Here is a 22,542-nt window from a genome sequence, read left to right as displayed (position 1 = left end):
AAGAAGACATTAAAAACTTCAAATACCAGTTTTTGAAAATGGGTCTTAAGATTCACTAGACTTTACAAAAGAAGAAATATCAATTATCAGGAAACATATAAAAATATCTTTAACTTTATTAGTAAATCAGACAAATTCAAATTAAAATATCAATTCAAATGGTAAAAAACTGAAAGCATTCCCCCCACCCAAGAACAGGAACAAGACAAGGGTGTCCACTTTCCCCACTATTATTCAACTAGTTCTGGAAGTCCTAACTACAGAAATTAGAGAAGAAAAAGAAATAAAAGGAATCCAGATCAGAAAAGAAGAAGCAAAGATCTCACTGTTCGTAGATGACATGATACTGTACATCAGTTCAGTTCAGTTCAGTCACTCAGTCGTGTCCAACTCTTTGCGACCCCATGAACCGCAGCACACCGGGCCTCCCTGTCCATCACCAACTCCTGGAGTTTACACAAACTCATGTCCATTGAGTCGGTGGTATCATCCAGCCAACTCATCCTCTGTCATTCCCTTCTCCTCCTGCCCCTAATCCCTCCCAGCATCAGAGTCTTTTCCAATGAGTCATCTCTTCGCATGAGGTGCCCAAAGTACTGGAGTTTCAGATTCAGCATCAGTCCTTCCAATGAACACCCAGGACTGGTCTCCTTTAGGATGGACTGGTTGGATCTCCTTGCAGTACAAGGGACTCTCAAGAGTCTTCTCCAACACTACAGTTCAAAAGCATCAATTCTTTGGCACTCAGCTTTCTTCACAGTCCAACTATCACAGCCACACATGACCACTGGAAAAACTATAGCCTTGACTAGATGGAACTTTGTTGGCAAAGTAATGTCTCTGCTTTTGAATATGCTATCTATGTTGGTCATAACTTTGCTTCCAAAAAGTAAAGTGAAAGTCAAAGTGAAGTCATTCAGTCCTGTCCAACTCTTAGCAACCCTCTGGACTGTAGCTTACCAGTCTTCTCCGCTCATGGGATTCTCCAGACAAGAATACTGGAGTGGGTTACCATTTCTTTCTCCAGAGGATCTTCCAGACCCAGGGATCAAACCCAGGTCTCCTGCATTTAACCTCTGAGCCACCAGGGAAGCCCTCCAAGGAGTAAGCGTCTTTTAATTTCATGGCTGCAATCACCATCTGCAGTGATTTTGGAGCCCCCCCCCCCCCCAAAAACAAAATCTGACACTGTTTCCACTCTTTCCCAGTCTATTTTCCATGAAGTGATGGGACCAGATGCCATGATCTTCATTTTCTGAATGTTGAGCTTTAAGCCAACTTTTTCACTCTCCTCTTTCACTTTCATCGTGAAGCTCTTTAGTTCTTCTTTGCTTTCTGCCATAAAGGTGGTGTCATCTGCAAATCTGAGGTTATTGATATTTCTCCCAGCAATTTTGATTCCAGCTTGTGCTTCTTCCAGCCCAGCAGTTCTCATGATGTACTCTACATAAAATTTAAATAAGCAGCGTGACAATATACAGCCTTGACGTACTCCTTTTCCTATTTGGAACCAGTCTGTTGTTCCATGTATAGTTCTAACTGTTGCTTCCTGACCTGCATATAGGTTTCTCAAGAGGCAGGTCAGGTGGTCTGGTATTCCCATCTCTTTCAGAATTCTCCACAGTTTGTTGTGATCCACACAGTCAAAGTCTTGGGCATAGTCAATAAAGTAGAAATATATGTTTTTCTGGAACTCTCTTGCTTTTTTGATTATCCAGCAGATGTTGGCAATTTGATCTCTGGTTCCTCTGCCTTTTCTAAATCCAGCCTGTATATCTGGAAGTTCCCGGTTCATGTACTGTTGAAGCTTAGCTTGGAGAATTTTGAGCACAGCCTTGCTAGCATGTGAAATGAGCACGATTATATGGTAGTTTGAACATTCTTTGGCATTGCCCTTCTTTGGGATTGGAATGAAAACTGACCTTTTCCAGTCCTGTGGCCACTGCTGAGTTTTCCAAATTTGCTGGCATATTGAGTGCACCACTTTCACAGCATCATCTTTCAGGATTTGAAATAACTCAACTGGAATTCCATCACCTCCACTAGCTTGGTTCATAGTGATGCTTTCTAAGGCCCACTGGACTTCACATTCCAGGATGTCTGAACTAGGTGAGTGATCACACCATCTTGATTATCTGGGCTGTGAAGATCTTTTTTGTACAGTTCTTCTGTGTATTCTTGCCACCTCTCCTTAATATATGCTGCTTCTGTTAGGTCCATACCATTTCTGTCCTTTATCGAGCCCATCTTTGCATGAAATGTTCCCTTGGTATCTCTAATTTTCTTGAAGAGATCTCTAGTCTTTCCCATTCTGTTGTTTTCCTCTATTTCTTTGCATTGATCACTGAGGAAGCCTTTCTTATCTTCCTTGCCATTCTGTGGAACTCTGCATTCAGATGCTTATATCTTTCCTTTTCTCCTTTGCTTTCCGCCTCTCTTCTTTTCATAGCTATTTGCAAGTCTTCCCCAGACAGCCATTTTGCTTTTTTGCATTTCTTTTCCATGGGGATGGTCTTGATCCCCGTCTTCTGTACAATGTCACGAACCTCCATCCATAGTTCATCAGGCACTCTATCAGATCTAGTCCCTTAATCTATTTCTCACTTCCACTGTATAATCATAAGGGATTTAATTAGGTCATACCTGAATGGTCTAGTAGTTTTCCCTATTTTCTTCAATTTAAGTCTGAATTTGGCAATAAGGAGTTCATAATCTGAGCCACAGTCAGCTCCCAGTCTTGTTTTTGCTGACTGTATAGAGCTTCTCCATCTTTGGCTGCAAAGAATATAATCAATCTGATTTCAGTGTTGACCATCTAGTGATGTCCATGTAGAGTCTTCTCTTGTGTTGTTGGAAGAGGGTGTTTGCTATATCCAGTGCATTCTCTTGGCAAAACTCTATTAGCCTTTGCCCTGCTTCATTCTGTACTCGAAGGTCAAATTTGCCTGTTACTCCAGGTGTTTCTTGACTTCCTACTTTTGCATTCCAGTCCCCTATAATGAAAAGGACATCTTTTTTGGGTGTTAGTTCTAAAAGATCTTGTAGGTCCTCATAGAACCATTCAACTTCAGCTTCTTCAGCATTACTGGTTGGGGCATAGGCTTGGATTACCATGATATTGAATGGTTTGCCTTGGAAACGGACAGAGATAATTCTGTCGTTTTTGAGATTGCATCCAAGTACTGCATTTTGGACTTTTTTGTTGACCATAATGGCTACTCCATTTCTTCTAAGGGATTCCTGCACACAGTAGTAGATATAATGGTGATCTAAGCTAAATCGACCTATTCCAGTCCATTTTAGCTCACTGATTCCTAGAATGTCGACATTCACTCTTCTCCTCTCCTGTTTGACCACTTTCAATTTCATGGACCTAACATTCCAGGTCCTATGCAATATTGCTCTTTACAGCATTGGACCTTGCTTCTATCTCCAGTCACATCCAACTGGGTATTGTTTTTGCTTTGGCTCCATCCCTTCATTCTTTCTGGAGTTATTTCTCCACTGATCTCCAGTAGCATATTGGGTACTTACCGACCTGGGGAGTTCCTCTTTCAGTATCCTATCATTTTGCCTTTTCATACTGTACATAGAAAACCCTAAAGATAGTATCTGAAAATTACTAGAGGTAATCAGTCAATTCAGCAAAGTTGCAGGATATAAAATGAATACACAAAAATCACTTGCATTTCTGTATACTAACAATGAAAAATCAGAAAGAGAAATTAAAGAATCAATTCCATTCACCACTGCAACAAAAAGATTTAAATATCTAGGAATAAACTTACCTAAGGAGATGAAAGAACTATATACAGAGAATTATAAGACACTGATGAAAGAAGTCAAAGATGATATAAACAGATGGAGAGAAATTTCATGTTCCTGGGTAGGAAGAATCAATAATGTGAAAATGACTATACTACTAAATGTAATCTACAGACTCAATTTGATCCCTATCAAATTATCAATGGCATTTTTCACAGAACTAGAAAAAAAATTTTCACAATTCATATCGAAACACAAAAGACTCTGAATAGCCAAAGCAGTCTTGAGAAAGAAGAATGGAGCTGGAGAAATCAACCTTCCTAACTTCAGATTATACTACAAAGCTATGGTCATCAAGACAGTATGGTACTGGCACAAAAACAGAAATATAGACCAATGAAACAAGATAGAAAGCCCAGAAATAAACCCATGCACCTATGGGTACCTTCATTTTGACAAAGGAGTCAAAAATATACAATGGGGCAAAGACAGCCTCTTCAATAAAGGGTGCTGGGAAAACTGGACAGCTACATGTAAATGAATGAAATTAGAACACTTTCTAACATCATACACAAAGATAAACTCAAAATGGATTAAAGACCTAAATGTAAGACTAGAAACTATAAAACTCTTAGAGGAAAACTTAGGCAGAACACTCAATGACATAAATCAAAGCAAGATCCTCTATGTCCCACCTCCTAGAGTAAAGGGAATAAAAACAAAAGTAAATGAGTGGGACCTGATTAAAATTAAAAGCTTTTGCACAGCAAAGGAAACTATAAGCAAGGTGAAAAGACAACCCTCAGAATGGGAGACAATTTTCAAAATATACAAGCAGTTCATACGACTCAATGCCAGGAAAACAAACAACCCAATCAAAAAATGGGAAAAAGACCTAAACAGACATTTCTACAAAGGAGACATACAGATGGCTAACACATGAAAAGATGCTTAACACTGCTCATTGTTAGGGAAATGCAAATCAAAACCACACACCAGTCTGAATGGCCATCATCAAAAAGTCTACAAACAATAAATGCTGGAGAGGGCGTGGAGAAAAGGGAATGCTCTTGCACTGTTGGTAGGAATATAAATTGATACAGCCACTATGGAAAGCAGTATGGAAATTCCTTTAAAAACTAGGAATAAAACCACCATATGACCCAGCAATCCCACTCCTAGGCATAAACCCTGAGGAAACCAAAATTGAAAAAGACACATGTATCCCATTGTTCATTGCAGCATCTTTTACAATAGCTAGAAAATGGAAGCAACCTAGATGTCCATGGACAGAAGAATGGATAAAGAAGTTGTGGTACATACACATAATGGAATTACTCAGCCATAAAAAGGAACATATTTGAGTCAGTTCTGATGAGGTGGATAAACCTAGAACCTATTATACTGAGTGAAGTGAGTCGGAAAGAAAGATAAATATCATATTCTAACACATATATATATATGGAATCTAGAGAAATGGAACTGAAGAATTTATTTACAGGGCAGCAGTGGAGAAACAGACATAGAGAATAGACTTATGGACATGGAGAGAAGAGAGGAGAGGGTGAGATGTATGTAAACAGTAATATGAAAACTAACATTACCATGTTTAAAATAGATAGCCAACAGGAATTTGCTGTAAAGCTCAGGAAACTCAAACGGGGGCTCTGTATCAACCTAGAGATATGGAATGGGGAGAGAGATGGTAGGGAGGTTCAGAAGGGAGGGGATATATGTATACCTGCTAGTAAAGTAATGCTCAAAATTCTCCAAGCCAGGCTTCAGCAACACCTGAACCGTGAACTTCCCGATGTTCACGCTGGTTTTAGGAAAGGCAGAGGAACCAGAGATCAAATTGCCAACATCCGCTGGATCATGGAAAAAGCAAGAGGGTTCCAGAAAAACATCTATTTCTGCTTTATTGACTATGGCAAAGACTTTGACTGTGTGGATCACAATAAACTGTGGAAAAGTCTGAGAGAGATGGGAATACCAGACCACCTGGCCTGCCTCTTGAGAATCCTATATGCAGGTCAGGAAGCAACAGTTAGAACTGGACATGGAACAACAGACTGGTTCCAAATAGGAAAAGGAGTACGTCAAGGCTATATATTGTCACCCTGCGTATTTAACTTCTATGCAGAGTACATCATGAGAAACGCTGGGCTGGAAGAAGCACAAGCTGGAATCAAGATTGCTGGGAGAAATATCAATAACCGCAGATATGCAGATGACACCACCCTTATGGCAGAAAGTGAAGAGGAACTAAAAAGCCTCTTGATGAAAGTGAAAGAGGAGAGTGAAAAAGTTGACTTAAACCTCAACATTCAGAAAATGAAGATCATGGCATCTGGTCCCATCACTTCATGCCAAATAGATGGGGAAAGAGAGGAAACAGTGTCAGATTTTATTTTGGGGGGGCTCCAAAATCACTGCAGATGGTGACTGCAGCCATGAAATTAAAAGAGGCTTACTCTTGGAAGAAAAGTTATGACCAACCTAGATAGCATATTGAAAAGCAGAAACATTACTTTGCCAACAAAGGTCCGTCTAGTCAAGGCTATGGTTTTTCCTGTGGTCATGTATGGATGTGAGAGTTGGACTGTGAAGAAGGCTGAGTGCCGAAGAATTAATTCTTTTGAACTGTGGTGTTGGAGAAGATTCTTGAGAGTCCCTTGGACTGCAACAAGATCCAACCAGTCCATTCTGAAGATCAGCCCTGGGATTTCTTTGGAGGGAATGATGCTGAAGCTGAAACTCTAGTACTTTGGCCACCTCATGCAAAGTGTTGACTCATTGGAAAGGACTCTGATGCTGGGAGGGATTGGGGGCTGGAGGAGAAGGGGACGACAGAGGATGAGATGGCTGGATGGCATCACGGACTCGATGGACGTGAGTCTGTGTGAACTCTGATGGACAGGGAGGCTTGGCATGCTGCGATTCATGGGGTCACAAAGAGTCGGACGCGACTGAGCTACTGAACTGAACTGATGGCTGATTCATGATGAGATTCGACAGAAAACAACAGGATTCTGTAAAGTAATTATCCATTAATAAAAAAAAATTTAAAAAAAGAAAACTACACTATGAACCAGCAATCTCACTACTGAGCCTATACCCTGAGGAAACCATAACGAAACGATACATCTACCCCAATGTTCATTGCAGCAATATTTACAATAGCCAGGACATGGCAGCAACCTAGATGTTATTAACAGATGAATGGATAAAGAAGTTATGGTACATATATACAATGAAATATTATTCAGCCATAAAAGAAAAACATTTGAGTCAGTTTTAATGAGGTAGATGAACATAGAGCCTACTATACAGAGTGAAGCAAAGTCAGAAAGAGAAAAACTTATATATTAACACATATATATGGAATCTAAAAAGATGGTACTGATGAACCTATTTGCAGGCAATAGAGACTCAGACATAGAAAACAGATTTGTGGACACAGTTAGAAAAGGAAAGCGAGGGATCAATTGAAAGAATAACAGTGAAACATATACATTACCATATGTACAATAGATAGCCAACGGGAATTTGCTGCCTGAGGCAGGGAGCTCAAATCTGGTGCTCTTTGACAACCTGGAGGATTGGATGAGGTGAGAGGTGGGAAGGAGGTTTAAGAGGGAGGGGACATATGTATACCTATGGCTGATTCATGTAAACCAACACAATATTGTAAAGCAATTATCCTCCAATTAAATATATAATAAAAAAGAAAATATCAGTTCAACATCTCAGTGCATACACATTAGATCGGCAATTACTGAAAACTCTGATGACACTAATTGATGGTAAAATTGTTAAACAATGGAGAACATCATTCATGCTTCGTAGAGTGTAAGTTGTTCAACTATGTTGTAAAAAATTTTAGCATAATCTTCTACTTTAAACAAACAACTGACTTATAATATAGCAATATCCTATCTAAGTACACAGATTAGAATGTGTGTTACACACGTTCACTAGTAGATATGTAAATAGCATATGCAGCACCAGTGTTTGTAATAATTTTCAATTGGAAAAAACTTCAAATTTCTATCAATAGTAGAATGAACAAATTTGGAGATATTCATACAATAGAATAGTATATGGCAAAGCAAATGAAATAACTGTATGTATATTTAATGATTCTGACAATGTAGATCAATAAATAAAAAAGTAATAGAGTAGTATGCTCACTTTGCATAGTGCTCAAAATCAAGGAAAAATATATTTATAGACATATTCATAAGTAGTAAAATTATTTAAAAAGCAAGGTAATAATTATCATAAAATTAAAAATATTTAGAATGGGGGAAATGATGGATACATGAGGGATTTCTGAGGTGCTAAAAATGATCCATTGTTTTCCCCTTGGTTGCTACAAACTACACATACTTTGTAAATATTCTTTACATTGTGTTTTATGCAGTATTATTTATGTAAAATGTATCTCAAAATAAAAATAGATAGATGATGCTAGAACAATCTTCTGGATGGGGGGAAATTATTTTTTATTTCCTTCTCAGAACATATATAAAAATTAAATTGTAGGTATTTAAATACTGACATTTGAGAAGCAAAATTTAATATTTTTTTAAAAATTCAGGTAAATTTCTGTATTCAGCCTAGGAAGGCTTTCTTATATAAGAAACATATATTACAAACCTTTAAGGAAAGCAATAGTAAAAATAGTACTTGAAAGTTTTGACTCTTGCTGTCATGCTATTTCTAATTTTCTTCTACAATTTATTTTTGATAAGGTAATACATTCTTAAGATTCTCTCTCTCTCACCTACCTTCCTGTAGGTATTTGTTTGGCTTTAGTATCATGGTAGTGATGGACTCATAAAATGAGTTTGGAAGTGTTCCCTCCTCTTTAATTTTTGGAAGATTTTGAGAAAATTGGTATTTTTTCCTATTAATTCACTAGTGAAGCCATCTGACTTAGGCTTTTCTTTGTTGGGAGGTTTTGGGAACAGTCAAGGGATATTAAAGAATGGTTAAACAAATAGGTCAGGAAAATCTCCTGGAGAAGAAAATGGCAACCCACTCCAGTATTCTTGCCCGGAAAATCCCATGGATGGAGAAGCCTGGTAGGCTACAGTCCATGGAGTCTCAAAGGGTTGGGCACAACTGAGTGACTTCACTTTCACTCTAAACAAATGGAGGAATAATTTATATTCCTTAATTGAGAGACTATCACTGTGGTACTGAAGAAACTGGCAATTGGATTCTACAATTTATGCTACAGAAGAGCCAGTATTAGTTTTCAAAAAGAGAGTGATATTATGGGACATTTACTACCAGATATCAAGACTTACAAAAAAGCTTCATTAAGACAAATGGTATTGATATAAGGATAGATGAATCAACTAATGGAATAAAATAGGAAATTCAGAATCATACCTAATTTTGTGGTCACTTGACTTTCTACAAACATATTTAACATATTTTTACAATTTCATGGGGAAAAGAAAGTCTTTCTTCACAACAAATGATACTGGGACAACTGGATATCATTTGGGCAAAAAAATGACTTTGGATCCTATCTCATTCAATACACAAAATTTTATTTATGGATGATCATACACATAAGCATAAAAACATAACTTATATACCTGCTGGAAGAAATACAAAATATCATCTTTGAAACCTATGAATATAAAATAAAAACTTTCTAAGTAGGTAAGAGTTGAGAGAATTTGTCTGAAATGTACATACAATATAATAAATGATAAAAGAAGTTCAGTTGGCTGTAGAGAAATTATATATGACAGAAAATTGGAACAGTAAACACAAAGTAACAGCAAAGACAAAATAAATACAAGTACTGATTCAGTTAATAAATAGATGAACACTAGAATCAAAAAGCAGAGATTGTCAGACTAGATTTAAAAGCATGACTGATCTATATGGTGCTTAGTAAAAATGATTTAATAAAAAAGGCACACAGTGACAGCAAACAGTTAAAATTATAAAAAATGAATATGAATCATATTAAAGTTGATGTAAAAAGCTATATTGACTAAAAACTGACAGACTATAATAGACAAATCAGTACTCATAGAAATTAACTCCCTCTCTCAGTACCTGATTTAAAAAAAATGTAGGGAAAAAAATCAGTGAAGATACAAAAGATTGAAAACCACTATCAACTTGATCTAATTGATATTTAAAGAATGTTAGACCAACAACTGCAACATACACGTACAAGTGCAGGGAACATTCATCACCATAAAAGGTATGTGGAGCCGTAAGACAAAGTCATCAACAAATTTAAAAGAATTTAAACTATACAGTAACACTGGATTAGTTTCCTAGACCCTGCCATAACAAAGGGCTTCCCTGGTGGCTCAGATGATAAAGAATCTGCCTGCAATGTGGGAGATGGGAAGATCCTTGGAGGAGGCAAGGAAATCCACTCCAGTATTCTTGCCTGGAGACTCCCCATGGACAGAGGAGCCTGGTGGGCTACAGTCCATGGGGTTGCAGAGTGGTACACAACTGAGCGACTAAGCACAGCCATAACAAAGTACCACAAACTGGTACCACAACAGAAATTTACCATTTCAGTTCCGAAGGCAAGAAGTCTGAAAACAATGTGTCACCAGAGCCAACTTCCCTCTCAGCCTGCAGGGTAACTCTTCCCTTTCTCAGCTTTGGGGCTTTGTCAGCAGTCTTTGGCATTCTTTGGCTTGTACCTGCATCACTCTGCTCTCTGTCTTCATATGACTTCTGCCTTATGTTTATCTTCACATGGCTATCTTATAAAGACACCAGTCATATTAATCAAGGGTTTACCTGATTCCAATATGACCTTATCTTTAATTATATCTACATTGATATTGTTTCCAAATAAAGTCACATTCTGTGGTACTGAGTGTTGGGTCGTCAGCATTTCCCTTTTTACAAGTGGGAACATATCTCAACCCATGACAAACAGCATGGAGAGATTCCCAGAATTTGGAATTTCTACAGCATGTATTAATGATACATGTATCAAAGAAGAAATCACAAGAAAAAAGTGACTATTGTGAGCTGAACACCTACCACATATATCAACAATGAATACCAAAGTATAAAATTTTATGGTATGTAACCAAAGCAATGCTTAGAATTTTATCAATATAAATAAATGCTAGAAAAAGATTTAAAAATTAATGACCTAAACCTGAACAATAAGAGCACTAGTAAAAGAGCAAATTCAGGCATAAACTAAAGAAAACCGATAAAAACAATAGACCAGCCAGGTATGACTTAAATCAAATCCTGTTATGAATTGGCAGTAGAGGTAACAAATGGATTCAAGGGACTAGAATCTAGTTAACAGTGTGCTTGAAGAACTATGGACAGAGGTCCGTAATATTGTACAGGAGGTGGTGAACAAAACCATCCCAAAGAAAAAGAAAAGCAAGAAGGCAAAGTGGTTATCTGAGTAGGCTTTACAACTAGTGGAAGAATAAGGGAAAAGCAAAGGAGAGAGGGAAAGGTACATCCAGTTAAATGCAGAGTTCCAAAAAATAGCTAGAAGAGACACGAAGGCCTTCTTCAATGAACAGTGCTTAATAATAGAAGAAAACAACAAAAGGGGAAAAACTAGAGATCTCTTCAGGAAAATTGGAAACATCCAGGGAGCATTCCACCCAAAGATGGGCACAAAAAAGGGCAGAAACAGTAGAGACCCAGTAGACACTGAAGAGATCAAGAAGAGACGGAAAGAATCCATGAAGAATTGCATAAAAAAGATCTTAATGAACTGGATTGCTACAATGCTGTGGTTAGTCACTCAGAGCCAGACATTCTGGAGTGCAACGTTAAGTGGGCCTTAAGAAGCACTTCTGTTAATACAGCTAATGGATGCAATGAAATCCCAGTACAACTATTCAAATCCCTAAAGGATGATGCCATCAAGATTTTGCATTCATTATGTCAGCAAATTTGGAAGACCCAGCCATGGCCACAGAACTGGAAAAGCTCAATACTCATCCCAATGAATCCTCTAAAAATATAGAACTAAGGGAAAAACAGAAAATATGATAGCCAAGGTACTGAGCAGTGTCTTTGAAACATGAATGTGGATATAAATTACCAGGTGATCTTACTAAAAATGCAAATTTTGATTGAGTAAATCTAGGATAGAGCCCAAGATTCTGCATTTCTCATTGGTTCCCAAGAGATGAAGTAGTTACTGATCAGTAGATTTTACTTTAAATAGCAAGGATACAGAGAGCAAATATGGAAGAACATCTTCATTCTGACATTCACACACACACACACACACACACACACACACACACACAGCATTTACACAACAGGGTTTCCATAGGAAAATACGGAGGCTTGGAGGAGAAAAAAGCAGTCAAGTCCACAATAGAAGAAGGCATTTATTTTGAGGTGAAAGCACTTACTGAACGTGGGACAGAACTGTTTTTGTGTGATATTTTCTAAAAACATCATATTAAATACCTTAACTAAAAAGAGTAAAGTAAAAAGAGCAGAAAGATTCATATATGAAATGAATCGCCAGTCCAGGTTTGATGCATGATACTGGATGCTTGGGGCTGGTGCACTGAGATGACCCAGAGGGATGGTACGGGGAGGGAGGAGGGAGGGGGGTTCAGGATGGGGAACACATGTATGCCTGTGGTGGATTCATGTTGATGTATGGCAAAACCAATACAATATTGTAAAGTAATTAACCTCCAATTAAAATAAATAAATTTATATTTTAAAAATAAATGAAAAATAAACACATTTTTGGAAACAGAAATCCAATAAAACCTTGGCTACATCCTTAAAAATTTGGGGACCTGGCAAAAGTATATGACTTCTAAGTCAAGCTAACAGTCTGTGATGTAAAACATATCCATTGTCCTGTCTTGAAAAAAGTTAAATGCCTGGATGATTTTTACATGACTGACTTTTGGCAGAATATAAAAAAAAATATTAATTATTAATATATAACTTGATTTTCTATTGATTAGGCAGTGATATTTAGTTGAATAGTAAAATATATATATATATAATTCACAATTTATGAATATTCATTTCATTCAATTTATTTTTCCTGTACTTTAGTGTTGTTAAAATACTTTCATATTAGTAGTAATGCTATAAAAGATTGAAATGTAAAAGGTGATCATGTTCAAAAATACAAATCTTAAAATTTATGTTCATAAAATTAAATTACTATAAAATATTAAAACAGTTAATATATGCTTTCAATATACTTTATATCATATTCAAAAATTTTAAATTAAAAGTCAGATAAATTAATATATTTTAATTGTTGAATACCAAAATTGTTGTTAAATTTAAATAAAGCTGAAATGTATTTTTTTGAAAATTTATTCAAATCTTTTCAAATATTATTATAAATGCAAAGATATTTGCAATTCTACCTTTTAATGCCCACCTACTTGCCAACATAACAAACTACATACAGAAACATTTAAAAAGAATATGAACTGTTAAATATATTTAGCAAAATGTTTCTCAGCTGTGTTTTGTTTCTCAGCTGCATTGTGTGATTATAAAAACCATGTGTATATCTACAGAAACAAGATTGGAACACAAAGAAAAGAAGCAAAGATGCTTGGCACTACTGTGAAATAAAACTCCCTTAAACGAGAATCTATTGGATTCATATTATCTGAGAGAAAAGATAGAACAACTTAACTAATTTGTTTTTTCTGTTACATAAGGTATTTAAATGTTTCTCATATCCTGAAGTAGCATCTGTATCCAACACATAACACTGCTGGGTATTTGGATACATTTCAGCACAGGGCAAGAGGTGAGGTGGGAAAATGTTTTTTCTTGGATCTAAACAATATTAGTCACAAGACAGCTTGCTTAGCATTGCAGGTCTGAGTGGCAGATGCTAAGGGACAGAAGTTGCTAGATGTTCTTTAATAAGTTTAATTTTGTGTGCGTTTATAAGTGCGATCATCCAAAACATAGATATCAGGACAGGTTACCCTCTTGTCCTGTTATAAATGTGTTGCTGAATATATGAATGTGGTACCTAAAAAAGAAATACAAGTTGGTCTTCATGGGAAAAGCCCACTGAGGGTCTATCTCTGAAGTAAGAACTTATAGAGGGATACAGAGATATAAATTGAATGACTATTAAAAAATTATGCCAAGTCTCTGACATCATCCCATTCTATCCAATTCTTCCACACAGAGACATGGTGAAAAGTGAGACAAGATATTGATTTTAATATCTGTCTATAACCGTCTATGGAGTAACCATCTATGGAATCCTGATCAGTCTCTAGCCTCATCCTTATCCTGCCCTGCTCATCCATACAGAGTTATGAGATGGGAAGGCCATTTCCTTGCCACTAACCAGGCTTTAACTCTTTGCTTTGGAAAAAGCACTACCTCTGGAACCAGAAAAGCTGGACTCGAGTCTCAGTTCATCCCACTATAAGTTGTGTGACTTCAGACAAGTCACTCACCTTCTCTGAGCTCACTTCCTCAACTGTACACTTGGAACAAAAATCTCTCTACATACATTTTAAAAATGCAAAAATGAGAATGAGATATCATGTATAAATTCCACAGCCTGGAACTTGGGAAAACTGAGCCAAACATTCTAACTTTTCATACAGGCATTTTAAAATGAAGATTGCCTTTCAAAATGTCCAAACTTGTCTCCAGAAACAAAACTTCCAATCAGGTGAGAAGCCTGTCAGGAAACACGTATGCCTACACAATAGCAGAGAAAAACAATTTCAACTTACCTGCAATAATTATTCTGCAGTACATGAACAGGCAACTAAAATTTAACACCTACAATAACACTCAACAGAATAAGACGTTAAGTTTAAAAACAAGAAGCAGAATATTGAGCCCAGAATATACTTCAAAAAAAGAGAAGAGACAGTTTAAAATAATCTAATTAGTATTCTCAGAGAAATATGAGAACATCTTATATTGTTGGTAGGAATGTAAAATGGTACAGTTTCTGGAATACAGTCTGGAATACAGCTTGAGTTTCTTAAGTAAATAATCATGCAACTACCATACACTAGCAATTGCACTCCTGGGTGTTTATATAAAAGAAACAAAAATTTATACAAACAGCTGTACATGAATGTATATACTAGCTTTAATAGTAATAGCCCCAAACTGAAAACAATGCAGATATCCTACAATGGACAATTGGTTAAACAAACTGTGGCACATCTATACCATGAAATACTAATTAGCATTAAAAAGCAATCAGCTAATTATGCATGCAACAGCCTGTATGAATCTCCAGAGAATTATGCTGAGTAAAAAGAGCCAAATACACAGTATATAAATGTTGTATTTATATAAGATTTATATGAAATTGTTGAAAATTAATTCTACAAAATAATAGAAAAGAGATGGACAGTCACCAGGGATTAAGAAAAGGGTGAGGTGGGAGGGAAATTGATATGACTATAAAAGGGGAACATGAAGGATCCTTCTGGTGATGGAAATGTTCTATATCTTAACTGTATCTATTGCAATATCTCTGTTGTGATAGTATAGATTTGCAAGGTATTATCATTGGGAGAAACTGGGTAAGGAGCATATAGGATCTGTTATTTCTTAAAACTCATGTGAATTTAACTTTCGCAAAATGAAAAACAATTTAAAATGAAATTGAATGTTGTAAAAAAGCATCAGAAAAAAAAAGTCATTATTAGAATGAAGGAAATCAATAGAATTGCTGGGAAAAATGCTGGAGAAATACATACGTTTCCACAGAAAGAAAGAAAATGTGAAAGCAACAGTAGGGACATAGGGATTTAATCCCATAGAGAGAATATTTTACTATTAGAAATGCTAAAATCTTAGAGGAAATGATATTAAATGATATTAGATATTAGAGGATATGATAGTAAATATTAGAGGAAATGATATTAAAGAATTATATTCAAGAATTAGTATAAGTAAATTTCCAAAAGCTGAAACTCATGAATCTTTGGAATAAAAGGAAAATGTTTGGTCTTCTAGTTGAAACTTTAATGTCTATCGATCAACTTTCTCATTTTCTTTGTATAACTTGTTTATTCCAAAATAAAATTAAAGCTCTTATCTGTTTTAATATGCATCTTTATATTTCTGTTTGCAATATATCATTTGAATGCTACTGATGTATTTTTATTTCTAGTCTAATATTAATTATCAAATCAAATTATTTGAAAGCATCTTTAATTTTATATGTTTCCAATATTTATATCTCTTTCTTTTTCTTAATGCACTGGTTAGGTATTCTAATAAAATAATTATAGTACTGATAGTGTTATTCCCCATTTGGGATGAATTATTAATATTCTACCAGTAAGTACAGTTTTTGCTCTAGGTTTGATACATTTATCTAATGATATTTTCTTCTTTCTTAATTTGCTCTGAATTTTTAATATGCATAAGGATGATAGTTCAAATAATTGCTGTTAGTTATTGAATTTATGTCACTTTATAATATTTTTGTAATCTAAGTAACAATATATTTTTATTAAAATGGATTTACTTTCCATATACAAAACATTACACAGGGCTGTACAAAAAATTGATTGTGAATTTTAAATAGCATGATAAATTTAGATTGTACTTAGTGGTACAAATGGCATTTTAAATTTAAATATATATAAAATAAAAAAGCTGGTACAGAAGTATTAACAGATTTCAAACATTTTCATTAAACTGGAAGTTCTAGTCATAGGAAGGCATCTACAAATATTTGACACCAGATAATATTTTCTACTCCAATCCAGATTTATTTACTTGTCATTTAATAAAGGATGGGCTGGACTTGCCTGACAGCACTGTCAAGGAAATTAAGTTAGTAAATTCAGTATTTTAAGTATGTATAAGAAACTCTTAAGTTGTAGCCACAGTTTCAGTATTCTGAATCTATGCAACCCACTCTTCCTACTTTGTTATATAGATTTTCTTCATATTCTTCCCCAACCTACACAGCTCTTGATGTCAAGAAAGTTGTTTATCTGACCTAACAAGTCAATCAAGTATTTGTAAGTGAATAAAAGGTTAAGTTGCGCCTGCCCACCCTTGGGAGACCTTAGAGCTCTGTAGTTCAGATGGTAGAGCGTCTGCCTACAATGCAGGAAACTGGGTTTGATCCCTGGGTCAGGAAGATCCCCTGGAGAAGGAAATGGTAACCCACTCCAGTATTCCTGCCTGGAAAATCCCATGGACGGAGGAGCCTGGTAGGCTACAGTCCATGGGGTCACAAAGAGTCAGACTGAGCAACTTCACTTTCACTTTCACTCTTGGGAAGGTGAAATTAGAAAGTTAATTTAGACAGAAAAATAGGATAAGCTCTGCTACCAGTGATTCTTACAATCTTTAAAGCCCTTTTGCATTTTTAAAAATTTTCACACATATATCCCCTTTTTTGTTAATCTGTAAATGGTTGTTGACTACACAGTCTATACAGAGGCACTTCAGGCAAATACTACTTCATCAGGAAGAACTGTGGATCAAGCATCTGCACTAAGTTATTAGAAATAATGATATTTATACAGGAAGTCATCAACGACAAATTGGCACTTGCCAGGAGCATTGCAAATGACTGAACAACAAGGACATTTGTCATCTGCCTCTGTTGGAGATTCAACCCTGTGCTGCTTCAGCTATTGACCTTCAACACTCCCTGAGGGAGTTCAGGGTAGAGTGAAGAACTAGTGCTCCAGGGAATCTGGTGAGACAGGTCTTTAGATAGTTGGATGTTTTTTAGGAACAGATTTTATGATCCCAATCCTTGTTATTGTTATTCAGCTGCTCAGTCCTGTCTGATCCCATGGATCGCAGCATGCCAGGCTTCCCTGTCCACCACCATCCCCTGGAACTTGCTCAAACTCATGTCCATTGAGTCGGTAATGCCACCCAACCATCTCATCCTCTGTTGTCCCCTTCTCCTGCCCTCAATCTTTCCCAGCATCAGGGTCTTTTCTAATGAGTTGGCTCTTCGCAACAAATGGCCAAAGTACTGGAGTTTCAGCTTCAGCATCAGGCCTTCCAATAAATATTCAGGACTAATTTCCTTTAGGATTGACTGGTTTGATCTCCTTGAAGTCCAAGGGACTCTCAAGAGTCTTCTCCAACACCACAGTTGAAAAGCATCAATTCGTCGGTGTTCATCTTTCTTTATAGTCCAAATCTCATATCCATACATGACTACTGGAAAAGCCATAGCTTTGACTAGACAGACATTTGTCGGCAAACGATGCCTCTGATTTTTAACATGCTATCTAGGTTGGTCATAGCTTTCCTTCCAAGGAGCAAGTATATTTTAATTGAATGGCTTCAGTCACTGTCATCAGTGATTTGGGAGCCCAAGAAAATAAAGTATGTCACTGTTTCCATTGTTTCCCCATCTATATACCATGAAGTTCCAATCCTTTCATCTCCTCATATCTAGAAAAGCACTAAATCCCTTCATGATTACATCAGATCCTTCTGCCAGGAGAAAGCCTCTTGTAAAGTAAGCACTTGATTTGCACTGAACTCCCCCTTCACCTAAATCTTATATACGAGCCTTCCCTGACTGCCTCTTTGGAGCAGTCTCTCAGAGCTATCTGAGGTGCCATCACCCAGACTGCAGTCCTCATTTTGCCACAAATAAAACTTAGTTTGCAACTCTCAAGTTGTGAATCTTTTTTAGTTGACACAGTTCATATAACAATGTAAGCAGTATGAGAAAAAATAAAATTTTAAGAGAGCCTTCTGAAAGACAAATTAGCAGAACAATTCACAACATCATATTCGTCTTTCCATGCTTTGTTAAAAAGCTTTAATTTATATTTGCTTCATGTTCCTTTCAGGAAGATGAATAAGTTATGCAAACCAAAGTACATCAATATTTTAATTATATAGAAAAAGGTTTGAAAATAATTTGACAATGAGATAAGCAAGAGGGTCCAATTAAACAAGCCCTTTGGCAAATTACTATTTCTTTTACCAACTCAATTTTTGCCATCTATAGCAGGAAAAAAAAATTCCTTGACCAGCTAGGTGTTTCTATTTTAATTTTAAAAAGCAATATTTATTAATAACACTCCACAGCTAACCATTCTAAACTCCTATCAAACTCAGGAAAGAAATTATTTAAATTCATAAATGTGCTTTCATTGTATTTTAATGGAAATGAAATTAGATCTGCCTTATCAGAGGCGGGACTAGTCAACACTAAACGAAGCAGAAGTACTGCCAAATAGTCAATTTACATAAATAAATTTGCCTCCTTTACAAATCAGGAAGTCTTTTCATGGGAGCTTGAAAAGCAGCATCACTCCCCAAGCTGACTTTGAATTGATGGACTAGTGGTGAGTCTGATAAGATTTAACCAAAACCTTTCCTCTTTCTTCTCCACACTAGGTAAATTTTAAGCATTGCTTTTCCAATGATACCTATCTAAATGTTAATAGTGCACATCCTTTCCATACTGTTACTGCAATCCTAGGGAAGAAATGCATATCCTGTACACAGCAATTTTGTTCAGTCTGAAATAATAGCTATTTGGAAGTACAGAGTCCTGAATAATTCATTTACACAATCTACAAAATGATGATTGCAAGGCTTGCTTTTAAAGGATTTTACTAACTTTTATTGAAAGATACTATATAAACTGTCTAGATGGTACAGCAAATCTTATAGTCCAGGAAGGTACACGAAGGGGACCTCTGTGGCTTTTGTAGAAGTACTCACTGAATCATACAAAAAATTGTTCTTCAAGTGAGAATAAATTTTTGAAGGTCACCCAAGCCAAACTCTTACCTGACTAAAATTAATAAATTTCTTTTCTTGCATAACTACCAAGAGGCTATTTATTATCCACTGGAATACCTCTAGTAATGGTGTATCCCCATGTGCTACTGGCTCCTGACCAGGTGTTCACACTCACCCTCTGCTGTCTTGACCAACTTTAGTCAGGTTTGTTTCTTCACTAAACGTTTCTGAACTCTGCTTATCCTCCAACCTGATCAAGCACTGAAAAGCCAAAAATAGTCCCTTCTCAGCTTATCTTGAGAATCGGCTGACTACAGTGAGACTCATTTCCTGACAGAGCCCTCTAATCATTTTCTCTCATTTGCCTGACTTGTCCATACTTACTGCTCACCCCTCTCTATAAAAGAAAAGTCTTTCTGCTTGCTTTTGAGACACTTTCAGATTTCTGAGATCTGAGAGCTCTCCCTACTGCAACAGTCTTTCTTCTCAGTAAAGCCTCTCCTTATCTAACTCTGGATTTGTTTTTATACAACATTCTTATTTTAAAAAAAAAAATATGTGAAAGACTAAAAGATGGTACTTTAAATAATTTATATGCCTCAACTCTTCTTTTTTAAACCATGTGCTATTTGTATTTCCTTTCCACTTACTCCTTTTCTTCTAGTTTCCCTTCCATTATATAAAGTCACGGAATTAAACTCTAATACTCTTATAGATGTAAAATTCTAAATCATGAGTTCCTTGGATCAACCTCATGGCTCTTCATGACATTTCAACTGAAATATTGCTTTTTTATATCTTAATCATTATATGTACTTCTAATAGAATCAAATTTCCTAAAGTATGTTTCATTAAGCTGTGTTACCTTGATAAGTAGCCATTAATATCTATTCATTGTCTACCAAATGCCCATATTCCATTTTTTTTTTTTGGCTTTTGTTTTTAGTGCCCATATTCTTAAGTTTGACTTTCACTAACTTGAAATTTAAGTTCTTCCAACAATGGAGCAGCAGAATAGTCCCCAGGGTAACTTAAGTGCTATGTTTTATTATATAGGAATACTTTAGATGTGTGTATATACAAAGATATAACCGTACAAGAACAAGACAACTATGATTCATTTAGCTTGAATGTACCAAAAAAGTAAGTTAAGCTAGGTTTCTGACTTGTAGGTGAACTAGAACTCATGGCTTTGGCTCAAATGCATTGCAATAATGGCTTTATAGCTAGGACTATAGAAATTTACTTAAAATCCATCTAATGATTTGTTTCTTTACATATACCCTATGGAGAAGGAAAAAAGAGAACCCTGAAACCAACATCATACATTTTCACATACTATATATATAATCTCAGAGTCAGAAAACTTCCTAAAGTAAATATGAAAAATCAACATTATAAAGATAATTTTAGGACATCTGCTTCTGGTCATGATGGACTAGCTAGGTTAGATAAACCTTGGGTTGTAAATATCATTAGATAAATATTGACTTGTAGAATTAGCAAGGCTCAGGTTACAACTGGTTTATCCTGTTAGGTATGTTATAGCTCACTAGAAGGTCCCAATGTAAATCTGGTATGTTGTTCATTGGAGTCCCTTTTGTTGATGGTTCATGAGCTTTAGCCTTCAGCACAGCAAGATTATGGAATTTTTGTTTTTCACATGTTTTTTGTTTGGTTTCTTAGTGTGCTACCCACCACAGGTTCAGAATATAACCAGTGTTTTCAGAGGACTTCAGTTGTCTATGGGTCCTGAACTCTACTATTCTGTTGCTCCCTTGGTAAGACTCCCAAGAATTCTGCTGGCTTCAGTCTTACAATCTCTTCCCAATGTTCTATTTCTTAACTTCTTCCTTAAGTTGAAATTGGCAAATGCTACTAGGGGGAAAATGACTGAATAACTGTATATCATCACCTTACGTTTACATGTTTCAACTTTGCACAGAAACTTATCCCCTGTTCTCTGATGCCTTTAAGCAGATTTGAAAAGAATTTAGCTGATATTTTCCACTAGTTCTCAGAGGGACACAAATCACTTCATCTTATGCATAAGCAGATGCTAATTGGGAAAAGTTTCTACTAGATATTTAAATTATGACATCAAACTCATTAGTATAGATAATTATTTAGATTTTCCATGTCCTCTTGTTTCGTTTATTCACATGTATTTCTAAAGAAACTTTCTCTTCTCCTCTAGTTAAAAATTTTATCTTTATAAAGTTGTTCAAATTACACTGCTAATGTCTTTATAATAATTCTTAGAATCTACAGTGATGCCCATTTTTATTTCCAGGTACTGGTTATTTCTTTTCTGCCTTTTTTTTCTTCCTTGATTGGTCTTGACAGAGTGAAAAAAAATCGAACATAGTGTAAATGAGCCAATATTTGGCTTTATTTATTCTCTATTGCATACTTGCTTCATATCTTATTATGTCTCTCTTGACTTGACTTCATTTCCCTCCTGTTTCAATCTTAAATTATCTTTTCCGTTTTTGTGTTCTAAATTTACTATGAAATACATGTTAAAATCTCCACTTAGGACAACAGATTAATCTATTCCTTCAGTTCCGTTACTCTTGGCTTTGTATGTTTGAGATTATTTCATTTGGTTTATGCAAAGTTAGAATGTGTCTCTTTCTACTCTCCTTTCTCTTCTCTCCTGTCTCTACTGTCTCCTTATGAAGTATTGTTTATACCAGCAAGACTATACAGTGAACAGGATAGCAAGACTATACAGGGAACAGCTATTCTAAGTATTGAAGAACTGTTGATTTTTGTCTATGAAAATTTTCATTTTAATAATTTGTATGTTGATTCCGTAGGGTTTCCTATATGTAAATAAGCCAATTTACATATACTACCTATATAAATGATTATCTATATGAAATGAAAGTTATTTTTCTTTTTTTTTAATCTACATATTTATTTTTTTCTCATTCTAATATTTGTGAAAGAATTACCTATGTTAACCAGTGATGGAAGTAACAAGCAATACCTTGTCTTAAAGGATATTATATGAATTCTCTCCTATTAAATATATTTACATTA

The sequence above is a fragment of the Capra hircus genome (assembly GCF_001704415.2).
Source record: "Capra hircus breed San Clemente chromosome X unlocalized genomic scaffold, ASM170441v1, whole genome shotgun sequence".
Taxonomy (NCBI): Eukaryota; Metazoa; Chordata; class Mammalia; order Artiodactyla; family Bovidae; genus Capra; species Capra hircus.
This window is presented reverse-complemented; position numbering follows the sequence as displayed.